We start from the raw sequence: 15,410 nt of genomic DNA, 5'->3' as shown, positions 1-15,410 counted from the left end.
TTAAATTCCAACGAATTTGGAGCATTTTGATATTTTTTGTATTTTTGCTGTTTCCATGGTAACGGCCGCCATTTTAAAAATTCCAAAGTCAAACTACTGCTGCATATTGTTCTCCCCATGATAATATACAATTATATAACATTTAATGTCGGTAGAACTAGTTTAACACTTATGTTCTGGAATGTTCCATGAAAAATTCACCCCCCCCCCTGAAATAATGTCTAGAGACCCCCCAGTTGAAAAAAAAATGTACCATGTTGAAATGTGCATGGGTCTCTTAATATCATAGAAGTTTCATATAAATTGGAACACATTTCTATTTTTCACATTTTTGCTGTTTCCATGGCAATGGCAGCCATTTTTTTAATTCCAAAGTCAGGTGCAAAACTACACATGGTGATTAACATTATGTTATAGTTCCATCAACATTGGTCCATTCAGTTCCGAGAACTAAGCTGGACAAAATGTGCGGAATAAGAATAAGAAAAAAAGAATCGTACAATAACAATATGTCACCCGACCTCCGTCAGGGTGACATAATAATAATAGTGAAAAAGAAACAGAGGAATAGCAATATGTCACCCGACATTGTCGATCGGGTGACATAAAAAAGAAACGTAGAAAAGCAATATGTCACCCCAACTCCGTTGAGGGTGCCATAAAAAGAAACGTAGAATAACAATACGTCACCCCAACTCCGTTGAGGGTGCCATAATAACTAGAATTGCCATTGCAAGCAATAGCGGATGTCACCCTGGTCTGCAAATTGACACTCAACAGCAGCCATTTCGAAATTGTCCATCAGTAAATGCAGATTTTTGCATACATTGTATCTTGTGTTTTAAATTCCAACGAATTTGGAGCATTTTGATATTTTTTGTATTTTTGCTGTTTCCATGGTAACGGCCGCCATTTTAAAAATTCCAAAGTCAAACTACTGCTGCATATTGTTCTCCCCATGATAATATACAATTATATAACATTTAATGTCGGTAGAACTAGTTTAACACTTATGTTCTGGAATGTTCCATGAAAAATTCACCCCCCCCCCTGAAATAATGTCTAGAGACCCCCCAGTTGAAAAAAAAATGTACCATGTTGAAATGTGCATGGGTCTCTTAATATCATAGAAGTTTCATATAAATTGGAACACATTTCTATTTTTCACATTTTTGCTGTTTCCATGGCAATGGCAGCCATTTTTTTAATTCCAAAGTCAGGTGCAAAACTACACATGGTGATTAACATTATGTTATAGTTCCATCAACATTGGTCCATTCAGTTCCGAGAACTAAGCTGGACAAAATGTGCGGAATAAGAATAAGAAAAAAAGAATCGTACAATAACAATATGTCACCCGACCTCCGTCAGGGTGACATAATAATAATAGTGAAAAAGAAACAGAGGAATAGCAATATGTCACCCGACATTGTCGATCGGGTGACATAAAAAAGAAACGTAGAAAAGCAATATGTCACCCCAACTCCGTTGAGGGTGCCATAAAAAGAAACGTAGAATAACAATACGTCACCCCAACTCCGTTGAGGGTGCCATAATAACTAGAATTGCCATTGCAAGCAATAGCGGATGTCACCCTGGTCTGCAAATTGACACTCAACAGCAGCCATTTCGAAATTGTCCATCAGTAAATGCAGATTTTTGCATACATTGTATCTTGTGTTTTAAATTCCAACGAATTTGGAGCATTTTGATATTTTTTGTATTTTTGCTGTTTCCATGGTAACGGCCGCCATTTTAAAAATTCCAAAGTCAAACTACTGCTGCATATTGTTCTCCCCATGATAATATACAATTATATAACATTTAATGTCGGTAGAACTAGTTTAACACTTATGTTCTGGAATGTTCCATGAAAAATTCACCCCCCCCCCCCTGAAATAATGTCTAGAGACCCCCCAGTTGAAAAAAAAATGTACCATGTTGAAATGTGCATGGGTCTCTTAATATCATAGAAGTTTCATATAAATTGGAACACATTTCTATTTTTCACATTTTTGCTGTTTCCATGGCAATGGCAGCCATTTTTTTAATTCCAAAGTCAGGTGCAAAACTACACATGGTGATTAACATTATGTTATAGTTCCATCAACATTGGTCCATTCAGTTCCGAGAACTAAGCTGGACAAAATGTGCGGAATAAGAATAAGAAAAAAAGAATCGTACAATAACAATATGTCACCCGACCTCCGTCAGGGTGACATAATGAGAAAAAAAAGAAACGTAGAATAACAATATGCCACCCCAACTCCGTTGAGGGTGCCATAACTAGAATTGCCATTGCAAGCAATAGCGGATGTCACCCTGGTCCACCAATTGCCACTAAACAGCAGCCATGGTAACGGCAGCCATTTTGGAAATTCAAAAGTTGAATGCCACATCTAAATTTACAAGTTAACATTTCTGTAACGTTTCATACATTTTTGAAGAATTTTCTAAATTTTGCTATTTTTGAACAGTTTCCATGGCAACATTTGAAAATTCCAAAGTCATACTGCTGCTTCATATTGTGCTCCCCATCATATTATACCATCATATAACCTTTTATGGCCGTAGAATTAATTATATTCTGGAATGTTCCATGAAATTTTTCAAATTTGTGCTGTTTCCATGACAACGGCAGCCATCTTGGAAATGCCAACCCCCGATTGCACATCTGCACTTGGGGGTTAACATTATGGTAAAGTTCCATCATCATTGGTCCATTCAATTCCGAGAAATAGTCTGGACAAAAAAGTGTGGAATAATAATTATAAATAAAAAAAAGAATGGAACAATAACAATATGTCACCCGACCTCCGTCAGGGTGACATAAAAACAAAAAGAAACGTAGAATAACAATACGTCACCCCAACTCCGTTGAGGGTGCCATAATCAGTGAAAAATCAAAAAGGCTATATACAAATAGTATGAGCTTCTTTCTGTTATACATCTCTGTTTTTTTTTTCACAAGACAACAAATACCTTAATTTAAGTACTAGTAATTAAGCAAAATCAAAAATTAAGTAATATTAAAAATATAAATAGTCATCCATGATAGAAAGAACTGTTGACATTGACTTAGTTTTGTCTTCATGTTATTTGAAAGCAAAAAGCAAATGTTGTAATAAAAATGAATATACATTAACTAAACTATGACAAAATTCAAATTCAAATTCAAGAGACCATGACTACAGGTACAGGGATAAATTATCTCTGTGAGAATGAGTAATGCTAAAGATAATACAAGCAACGATATACTTATGTCATTGGCTAGTCATTATTGGTTAATTCCCTTAAAAACATCATGAACATATAATTATGTATTCAAAATGTTCAGATTCAAAAGACCATGTCTGACGAGGTTGGGCCATTTAAATCTACTTGAAAATGGGAAGTTTTATTACTAGTACTTATACAATTGCAAACTAAATATCATCGATTATTATTGGTTCATCTTAAACAGACTTCATTAGAATTAACAGACTACAATGGAACATGACTGAGGAAAAAGTAAAATCACAAAAGTACTGAAGTCCGAGGAAAAACAAAAAGGAAAGTCCCTAATCAAATGGCAACATCAAATGCTCAAACACATCAAGGAGGGACGAATGATACCAAAGGGACAGTCAACTCATAAATCTAAAATAAACTGACAACGCCAAGGCTAAAAATGAAAAAGACAAACAGACAAACAATAGTACACATGACACAACATAGAAAACTAAAGAATAAACAACACGGACCCTACAAAAAACTAGGGGTGATCTCAGGTGCTCCGGAAGGGTAAGCAGATCCTGCTCCACATGTGGCACCCGTCGTGTTGCTTATGTAATAAAAAATCCGGCAAATAGTCTAATTCAGTAGGTCACATTCATGACAGGGAAGGGGATTGTAGTTACGACGTAAAGAACATATCCAATATCATTTGAGAAACGGTTATTCCATAACGGTCAACCAACTCGTGATGGCGTCCGTAAAATTTACGAAGGGATGATTTCAACTTCACCATTTGGAAATCTTGGTTTAATAGCTTCCCTGTGAGCAGCAACTCTCTATCAAGAAAATCATGATAGGAAATGCAAGCACGGGAATATCATATCAATTGGGAGATATAAACCCCGTATGCAGGTGCTGCTGAAATGTTGCTACTTAGAAATGGAAAGTTCACAATTGGAAAGCTGAAATCATCTCTTTTGTCGTAAAGTTTTGTTTTCAACCGACCCTCATTGTCAATTTCTATATGTAAGTCAAGATATGAGGCAGACTTAACTGTATCTGTAGTATCCTTTATCTTTAGTTCGATGGGATAGGTGCGTTCCACATAGTCACCAAATTTTGAATTATTTAGTGAAAGAACATCATCTTTATAGCGGAAAGTAAAGTTAAATGATATTGCTAACTTCTTATCTTTCTTCCTAAGAAGTTCATGCATGAAGTCAGACTCATAATAATAAAGAAACAAGTCGGCAAGCAGAGGGGCACAGTTTGTTCCCATTGGAATGCCGACAGTCTGTTGAAAAACACGTCCTCCAAACGTAGCAAATATGTTGTCAATCGAGAAATCAAGCATCTTGATAATATCAGTTTCAGAGAATTTTTTTCTTTTAATCAGAGTGATCCTTTACAAAGTAGGATTTATCCCTCCCTAAGACAAGATACTTGTATCTACGTTGGCCATTCTTTTTTATGAAGCAAAGCAATACCAACTCTTTCAATTTGTCTTTTAGTTTGGAATGTGGAATACTTGTGTAAAGAGTAGAATATTCAAATGTTTTAATACTTTAATACAAGATGAAAGAGAGTTAGATTGTATGTACTCCAAAAGATCTTTGGAATTTTTAAGTATCCACATCTGATTCACGCCACCTCTAGAATAGGCAGTTTCACAATAACTTTAAAAATCCATCTTTGATTGCTGATAAAATAGATGTTAATAATTTAGAAAGAGGTTTCGTGGAGCACTTGGAAGACCCAGCATTATACCGTTGTTTGTAAGGACACGTATGTAGCTTAGGTATCCAATACAGTGATGGAAGATCCAGTTCTTCATCTTTGGTTGAAATTCCGACGGAACATAGAACAGACCTATGATTATCAAGGATTTCCTCTTTGGTAAGTGTCGTGAGGGTATATGTTGAGTTTCCAAGTGAATTGTCAATACCTAATTCGTTTATCAAGCAGTAAATGTAATGAGTTTTACTCACAAACACGATGTTGTTTGGGGCTTTATCAAACGAATGGATAACAACTTTTATATTCCTTACTTGGCACAGGCATTTTCTTATTTATAAAATGGTGGATACATAACACTGTCCATGATACATGTGCTGCCTTGTTCTTCTACAACTGCACAACAAATGTTATTGACTTACCACTACTTCGCCTGAAACTGACCTTTATCAAGTAAACTAAGAAATAGTTTTTTAAGTCAACAGACCATGGTCGATGGAGCGGTCTAAATAATTTCCAGGGAAATAATATGCACCAGTTCTTATTCAATTGCATTACACACCACTCGTGATTTCTCTATAACAGACCTTATCGCAAACCAAGACTCATCAGATACGCTCAGATAAAAAAAAAGATAGACATCTAAACAAATACAAAGTTGAAGAGCATCGATGACCCCAATTTAAAACAAATGTGCGAAATACGGCTAAGGTTAACTATGCCTCATTATGTCATACATCTATGGGTGTTTTCTAGTGTTGTCATTGGTTAACCGGTTAACAACCGAATACCAAATACCAAAAACGCTAACCGGCTAACCGGACTTTTTTTTCAATTTAAATAAATTTAATATAATTCTGTATTGAAATCATTAAATAGTTATGTTTTATTTAAAATTGTCGTCCTGGTAATTAATTTGACAGATCAATCGTCTAGTATATAGATTGCTATTGTTAATCCAAAACATTATAAAATTGATTAGAACTTGTCTCTCAGCTCGGGCAAGATCTTAAGGAAACATAATTAGTAAACATGGTTTTAACAGTAACTTTATACTAGTAATACAATTACATTTTACGATTTACTTCATCATTTCAATTTTGATCTAATATTGTGTAGACCTACATCTGAATGTGCAATCTTCTTCGTGCAATACTTTGTCATACTTTACAAAATGCTAACTAAACATTGTGAAATGAAAACCAATGCAAATTTAATCGATGTATACTTGATAGTACGAGTAACTTGCTTAATATTTCAAATTGAAACACTCCACATTATTTTCGGAGATAACAAGAGTAAATGAAAAAATCATCCGTTTCAGACATATTAAATTTTACTAGACCAAAATAAAGGTTTTTTTTTTATTTTCAATCTGACGTAAGTACAAACGCCATAGATGATACAGTGTATTTCAATATTAAAATTCAAACTTCGACATGAATCCTCAAAGACAAAAGGACAAATTTCAGTCCTTCTTAATAAATGTATTCCTCGGATGAAAAATGTCACATTGACACTTATACCACATGTCTGTTTTCTATGTGTAGGGTATTATAGATAAGCCCTTCAAACATCAACTTAAACTACCGGTTAGCCGGTTAATCGGTCGAACGATTATCCGAGTAACCGGTTAGGCAAAAGTGAACGATTTGACAACACTAGTTTTTTTCACAAGCCAGACAAAAAGCTGAATTTTAGTGTTTATATTATTTGATAGTATAGTGCACATGTTGTAATAAAAATGAATATTCATTATATGACAAAATTCAACTTCAAGGGACCTTGACTACAGGTGCGAAGATAAATTACCCCTGAGGAAATGACTAATGATAATGCAACTGTATACTAATATCATTGACTAGTCACAATTGGTCAATGCCCTTGAAAATAGCCTGAACATATACTGAAATATGTAAATTATTCAAAATGTTCAAATTCAAAAGACAATAACAGACGAGGTGGTGCCATTGATATCTCCTTGAAAATTGGAAGTCCTAATACTAGTACTAATACAACTACACACAACTGCATACCAAATATCATCAACTATTAGTGGTTCATCTTAAACAGACTGAATTAGAAATTGTGACATGTTAATAAAGAAAAGTCAATACAACATGACTGAGGAAAAAGTAAAATCACCAAAATACTGATTTCCAAGGAAATGTCAAAAAGGAAAGTCCCTAATCAAATGGCAATAGCAAAAGCTGAAACACATGAAACGAATAGATAACAACTGTCAAATCCTGACTTGGTACAGGCATTTTCTTAATTCGAAAACGGTGGATACATAACACTCTCCGTGATAAATGTGATCCCCCGTTCTTCTGCAACTGCATAATAAATATTATGACTTGAAATTAGTGATTCCACTGAAACTAATCGTATTACCATCTCTATTAAGTAAACTAAGAAAGAGTTATATAGTCAACAGACCATGGTCGATGGAGCGGGCTAATTAATTTCAGGGAAATAATATGTTCCAGTTCTAATACAAATGCATTACATACCACTAGTGGTTTCTCTCAATCTGACATAATCCCAAACTTATACTCTGTTGATGCTTAAATCTCTGAAAACAGCACACCTACAGCTCACATTTTTTCTACCTCATCTAAGGATGACAAAATTTGTCCTGTATGTGCCATGTGTAAATATATAATGAGATGCATACATTTTATTTTTGTTTAAGAACAAAAGTACATAGAAGTAACCTTCTATATAACAGCTTTCGGATCTTTACTTTCTTTTTTTTTTATCATACATCTTTGTTGATTGTTATGAAGTTTGAATAAAAGCTTATCTACAAGATCAAGAAATTGCATCTGAAGAAAGGTTTGATTTATAAAATACACATCTGTATTTTACGAAAAAGTAGACTTGCAATTTAAATTGATGGCAGCAATCGCAGGCGAAACACATGGTTCCGTGGGACCCTTAGGGAGTATATTAGAATTTAACATTATAGTTATGCCAAAGAACGATATATTACAATATATTATTGGAAAAAGCTATCAACTTTTTAAACTGACACAGTTGTTACCAGTTCACAATATGAAAGAACTATAAAACAAAATATTATATAACTTCCTTATTTTTCTTATTTTCTTTTTTTAATCCGTAATAAGTCTTTTTATTCCTGATTTATTATATGACTAGTTATGATTAGTGTCTCATAAGTCAGTATTTATGTCTGGATACTTAATGTTTTGTGTGTAAATAATATAAATGTAGATGTTTTATGGCAATCAATTATTAATATGTGACACTTTAAGAAATAAATTTATTATTGTTATTATCATAATTGCCATTCCTGCAATATATGTATATTGTGCAATGACTGTTATTATTATGACACTGATGATTTATTACTCATTGTAATATTTTTTTATGCTTTGAGCTGCATCGCTTTTGAAAAAGTATTTATTTATTTATAAATCCGCTTTTAGTTGACTGTGACAGAATAAGCTGCCTTTGAGAGAGGGCTTAGCAGGTCTTAATATAATATTATATAACTTGTCACTGATTGCGTTTGTGTTTTAAATTTGTTTTCTGACGATTGAATAACCATTACAAAATGTCATGGAAGTTAATGCATTTGCTGATTTTCTTGTGTTGTTTGAATGGTAAGTTAATAATTTTGAATTAAAAAATAATTCTTCCATGCCATGCTCTATGCTCAGTTTAACATGAGTAGAAGGAAATTTATTTGTCAATATTTAGATACCTAAAAAGTCCCTAATCAAATGGCAAAATCAAAAGCTCAAACACATCAAACGAATGGATAACAACTGTCATATTCTATTCTTACGTTTACGTAGAAATTGGTGAGTTGAACCTGGTTTTATAGCGCTATAAACATCTCACTTGTATAACAGTCGCATCAAATTCCATTATATTGACATCGATGCGTAAACAAAACGAACAGACAAAATGTAAAAGTTGGGTAAAAGTCAAAGTTGGGATACAGCAGTTAACTTTGTGTTATAATCTTAAACACAAGAAAAGTAAACAAAAACAAGCAAGGTATTAAACGTTAAAAAATATAATGCCCACCCATGTTAAAAAAAACATAGAGCAGGGCACGGTCGAATTATTTCGATTCTAATAGGAATATTTTGAACTTTTGTACCTCGAAGTGGACCTATAATACACGCTTGAAATGTCGCCAATTCGATTTGTCGAACCAAAAACGTTATAGAAAATCGACAGTTTAACAATAAAAAAGAACAGATTCATTTTAAATTGACTTAAGAATTTATAATGTTTTTATTTAATTTCCTAGCGAGCAACACCAACAAAAATGTTCATTTTGATCTCAAAATTCATCTGACGTTAATTGTAAATTGTGACGTCAATCACGTCAGCCCATATTTTGTTGGAATAAGAACATGGCTTTGTATCCAAAAAATAAAGAAGAACGTCGTATTAGAATTATAGGTATTAATTATTTGGTGGTGTTTAACGATTCAGAAAACCAAAGAGTTTATATAGAGAAAAAATAGAAAAAAAGAGCTTTATACTCTGTATGAATACAGTTTTTTTCCAGATTTTTCATTCGTATGCAAAAAGATATCTTTAAAACTCAAACATGAGCAGCTGATTATAAATATTAAATCAACTAATAGTCATAAAAAAATGTGCAGACGAATATTTCAAATTAGGTAGTTATAAATAATGGAACTAAAATACCAGAAATATCAAATAGTCACTGTGCTTGTTTTGGAGGTATAAGTCTTTCAAAATTTGGCGGGAAATTATTATCTCTAGACTTTTCATAGATTGACTCATTTGGTGACATTGACAATGATAAGATAATGCATTTTAATCTTTTTTCTGATTGTTATCTTAGGGGTGGTTCTAAAATTCAGCAAAGATGGAGTAGCTCTTGCGTTTTGTACGGCAGAGTCATTTGAACCTAGGACAAACTATGGGAGAATTTTTGCTGTTAAAAGAAAATGTTCGACTACAGGAAAGACGTGTAAAGATATTTGTAAAGAAATAGGTCCAACGTAAGTATACTTGAGTTTTGATGTACAGTTATAATGAAGAATTAGAATTTCTGGCTGTTTGAAATGCTTATACAAATGAATGCTAAATGACTTCGAATGATTTACATAGTTTACATATTAAATTCAAAATTTGCATAATACCATCAAATTCCATAAAGGCTTAGATTTATCACTATATGTCAACAATTTACTCTATTCCTGAAATGCATATCAACTATCATTGACGAACTATTAATGATTCGTCTGACAGATGGTTATAGGATGTTCGTGAAAAATCGGGTAAGTATCAAAATATAAAAGAAAACTTCTTTTGATAATGTACATTATAAATTCGTCCATTCTTATAACATGCAGTTTTCAGGTTGATAATATTAGTTACACAGTGTTCAATTGTCCTAATACGAGAATTTATCGGGTCAATAAAATGCATATCGGGTGAGGCGAAGACAAACCCGATATGAATTTTATTGACCCGATAAATTCCGTATTAGGACAATTGAACACTGTGTAACGAATTTATCCTGATTTTGTTATATTACATAATTATATTCAAATTCAATATTTGTACAATATCAATCAAATATATTTAAGATATTTAATCTAAACCTGTTAAAAATTTAAAATATTAGAACTATAAAGCAACTCCTTTTTTTAATTTTTTATTAGGTCAATGGTATAAGGGAGATAATTCCAATTGACGTAATAAATAAGGGAGATAATTCCTATTGACGTAATAAAAAATTGTACTGAAATTTATTAGGACAATATAAGCCAATCAAATTGCGAGAAATTACTCTAAATCAGGATAAATAAAATTAAGAGACTTTTTAAATAAATTTGACAGTTGGATAGAAAAAAAAAGATCGCTTTATGATAAAACACATGTTGCATACGTGTATCTAAAATTATATATATATATATACTGACCTAAGCTTTTGATTGAGTTTAGCTGTTTCCATTGATATTTTATAGTGTGTCTGTTGTTTTTTGTGATGTTACACTATTATTTCAGATAAGGATTAAGGTTGGTACCTATTAGAACGTTTACAGTTGCTGCATTTGCTTGGATCTGTCTACAGTCAGGAACCCCATTGTTCAGTGGAACCGTTGTCGTATGTTAATATGGTTCATAAGTCCTTGTCGTTTGTCGTTTTTATCTATACTATTAAACGAGAAGACCTCATTTTTGGTGTCGCTTCTCTTCTTTCCACAATAAATTAATTAACACGCCTCTGTGTCCTATAGGTACAGTGCATAGTCGCATTTGTCATCCATTCATATGATTATTCAGATTGAGTTATTTTAGGAGAAAAACGAGAAAAAAGGCATCCGGGTATTGTCCCGTCATTGTACGAAATTTTAAGTCAGATTAGACTTCCGGTTTGCGTTTTTCTGTATACTTTGAACATACATATACTACGAATAAAGTGTATTTTCAGAATTTTATCTGCTATCATTTTCAAGTTTACTATCCACGGCAGTCACAGAGTTTATTAAATAGAGAGGGTCTGTATACTATATCAATGATCACCATGGATCGATAAACTTAGAATTGAAAGTAAATACGCTTTATTTATATAATAATGAATGTTCATAATATACAGATAAGAGCTAAAATTATTCATGTGAACTTTTGATACTTTTTCTGAAATTCTCCAGTCATTAAATCTTTTACAAAATTCATTGATTACAAAAAAAAAAGAAGATGTGGTATGATTGCCATGTTGAGACAACTCTCCACAAGAGACCAAAATGACACAGAAATTAACAATTATAGGTTACCGTACGGCCTTCAACAAAGAGAAAAGCCCATACCGCATACTAAGCTTCAAAAGGCCCCGAAATGACAATGTAAAACAATGCAAACGAGAAAACTAGCGGCCTTATTTATGTACAAAAAATGAACGAAACTAAACAAATATGTAACACATAAACAAACGACAACCACTGAATTACAGGCTCCTTACTTCAATAAATGTTCATAACATACTAAATGTATGTTCATATTGAAATTGATAGAAAACCAAAAATTGGGAACTTTGGAAATAAAGGTGGAGGGTAAAAAAAACATTTTCCTGTCCCCAATAACCTATGACTTATGATACTTTTGCTGAAATTCTCCAGTCATTCTGTATTTAACAAAATTCTTCCAACAACACTTTACATACCGATACTTTAAACTACGCTCTGAATGCCCGCGATTTCGCGGGTGTCTTCTAGTATACTTAAAGACAACAATGGTATACCTCTGTTCGAAACTCATAAATCGATAGAGAAATAAACAAATCTTGGCTACAAACTGAAACTGAGGGAAACGCGGCAGATATTTAAGAGGAGAACAATATGACACACCATTGAAATGTCACACTCACAGAAACGAACTATAATGTAACAATGGCCATTTTCCTAACTTGGTCATGGACATTTTTAGAAAAACAAAATTTTAACGGTTGGTTTTGTCCTGTTGGAATGATTTTACACTTGTCATTTTTGTAGGCCTTTTAACATAGTTTGGTGTGAGCCAATGCTCCGTGTTGAGTACCATACTTTGACTTATAATGGTTTACTGTGACATATTGTGATTTGGATTGCGAGTTGTCTCATTAGCATTCATACCACATCTTACGAGGCTGACTTCATACAGGAACTTCTTAGGAAGAAAAAAAGAAGTTAGCAATATCATTTAACTTTATTTTCTGCTATGTAGATGATGTTCTCTCACTAAATAATTCAAAATTTGGTGGCTAATATGAACGCATTTACTGTATCCCATCGAACTAGAGATAAAGGATTTAACAGATATAATTAATTCTGACACATATTTTGACTTACGTTTAGAAATTGACAATGAGGGTCGGTTGAAAATAAAACTTTACGACAAAAGAGATGATTTCAGCTTTCCATTTCTTTGAAGCATCATACCAGCAGCGCCTACATACGGAGTATATATCTCCCAATTGATACTATATACTAGGGCTTGTATTTCTTTCGTGCTTTCCGTGATAAAGGGTTGATTCTCACATGGAAGCTATGTTTTCTCTTATTTTTGAGTGTGAATTCACATTACTATAAGACGTGTCACGGTACTTATCTATCCCAAATTCATGTATTTGGTTTAGATGTTATATTTGTTATTCTCAAAGGATTTGTCTAATGCTTAGTCCGTTTCTGTGTTTGTATGTGTGTGTGTGTGTTACATTTTAATGTTGTGTCGTTGTTCTCTTATATTTAATGCGTTTCCCTCAGTTTTAGTTTGTTACCCCGATTTTGTTTTTTGTCCATGGATTTATGAGTTTTGAACAGCGGTATACTACTGTTGCCTTTATTTAAACCAAGAGTTCCAAATGGTTAAGTTAAAATCATACCTTCGTTCATTTTAAGGATGTCATCATGTGTTGGTTGACTGTAACGGAATAGCTGTTTCACATACAGATGATATCAGATATGTTCCTTATCTCGTAGCTACAACCTCGTTCCATTTTTACAAAAATGACCTACCGAATAAGACTATTTACCGTGGATGAATAACACGACCAACACGACGGGTGTCCATGTGGAGCAGGATCTGTTTACCCTTCCGGAGCACCTGAGTTTTTGTTGGGATTTAGTGGGATTCGTGTTGCTTAGTCTTTAGTTTTTTTTATGTTGTGTCTTGTGTCTTGTGTTCTGTTGTCTTTTTTATGTCCCACCTACGATAGTAGAGGGGCATTATGTTTTCTGGTCTGTGCCTCCGTTCGTGCGTCCGTTAAGGTTAAATTTTTTGGTCAGGGTGGTTTTTGATGAAGTTGAAGTCACATCAACTTGAAACTTAAAACACATGTTACCTATGATATGATCTTTCTAATTTTAATTTCAAATTAAAGTTTTGACACCAATTTCACGGTCCACTGAACATGGAAAATTATAGTGCGAGTGGGGCATCCGTGTACTATGGACACATTCTTGTTTAGCCATGGTGTTGTCTGTTTGTTTTTGATCTATGAGTTTGAATGTCCCTCGGGTATCTTAAAATTTTGCCTCTCTTCTTATATCTATTTAATATTGGAATGCATATTTCATTATCATATAAGCTAAAGGTTTTACTATAGTGAATGTTATTTATTTTGTAGATACAATTGTTTTGAAACCATTAACGTCTACGACAAGTCGGCTTTTAAATATCCTGCATCGTTTCGCTATCGATTACCTGGTTGCGAAACAAAAAATTGTGGACCAAACTATTGCTGCTGTCGAAAAAAATAATACAAGGAAACAACACACCGTGACTGAAAACACACTATCTATCAAATGTTAAGATCATTTTAAGTAATCTGCAATTAAATATATCGAACAAGTTAACAAATATTAATTGGATCCTCTGCATGGAACTTTCGAAAGATATCCATACCAACAAGGATTTGATATGAGAGAAAACCATATGGAGCAGGATATATTGACCCTTTCGGGGCGCCTAAGATCCCCCCCCCCCCCATAGTTTTGACCACAATTATGGGTAGGGCTCTTGTTGCTCAGTCAGTTTTAAATAAATGCAGCTTATCTAGAATATACCATGTGCAGATATTCAAATAAAGATACCAGAGGAACAGTCAAACTCATTAAATAAACAACACCATGGCTAAAAAAGAAAAAGACACACAGACAAAAAAAATAGTACACCAGACACAACATAGAAAACTAATGAATAAGCACCAAGAACCCCACCAAAAAAGGGGGGTGATCTCATGTGCTCTAGAAGGGTAAGCAGATCCTGCTCCACATTTGGCACCCGTCGTAAAATGCAGTGTAATTAAAGTAAATACAGAGTAAGAACCCTTTGTTCAATAGCAGCTTTCAGTTCATTTGTTGTTGAACATGTCCATGTTTAAGCTTTTGAATAATACTGGTAGAAAGCTTCCCTGTATAATTGTGATATTATTTCCTGGTTATTGGTACTCTCACAAATTCCTTTCTAGGCTATTCTAAGGTATTGCTTTTGATTTAGCAGGATTTTTTTTTAAATAAATTTACTTTAGAAATGTTTTATACAATTGTCAACCTGATTTCTGCTTTTTAAAGGAATAATCCAATACTATTTTCACTTTCCTTTTTTGTGTCAAGATTCAGGTTAAACTAAATAGACTTAGTTTCTTAAGTCTTTTCATTTTGTGTTGACAATTTAATGTGTTGGTCTATTCTGACAATAACCGACTGTGTAAGGGCTGTATAGCCAGTTAAGGCCCGTAAAAACTCTAATCATTAATAACTTTCATACAAATGAGAGGTTTAGCGCTGTAAAACCAGGTTCAATCCACCATTTTCAACATTTAAAAATGACTTTACTAAGTCAGGAATATGAAAGTTGTTGTCCATGCATTCGTTTCATGTGTTTTTTTATTTGATTTTGCCATTTGATTATAGACATTCCATTTTGAATTTTCCTCTAGTTCAGTATTTTTGTGATTTTAC

General features: G+C 33.3%; 1 long non-coding RNA gene across 1 annotated transcript; it reads left to right on the top strand.

Moving 5' to 3' along the window:
* Positions 1-8,414: 8,414 nt before the first annotated feature.
* On the top strand, positions 8,415-14,405 carry LOC143057514 (uncharacterized). Its single transcript, XR_012972727.1, has 3 exons — positions 8,415-8,579; positions 9,806-9,965; positions 14,075-14,405. It is a non-coding gene; the product is annotated as an uncharacterized LOC143057514 (long non-coding RNA).
* The last annotated feature ends 1,005 nt before the right edge of the window (positions 14,406-15,410 follow it).

Source organism: Mytilus galloprovincialis, chromosome 13 (genome assembly GCF_965363235.1).
Source record: "Mytilus galloprovincialis chromosome 13, xbMytGall1.hap1.1, whole genome shotgun sequence".
Taxonomy (NCBI): Eukaryota; Metazoa; Mollusca; class Bivalvia; order Mytilida; family Mytilidae; genus Mytilus; species Mytilus galloprovincialis.
This window is presented reverse-complemented; position numbering and strand designations above follow the sequence as displayed.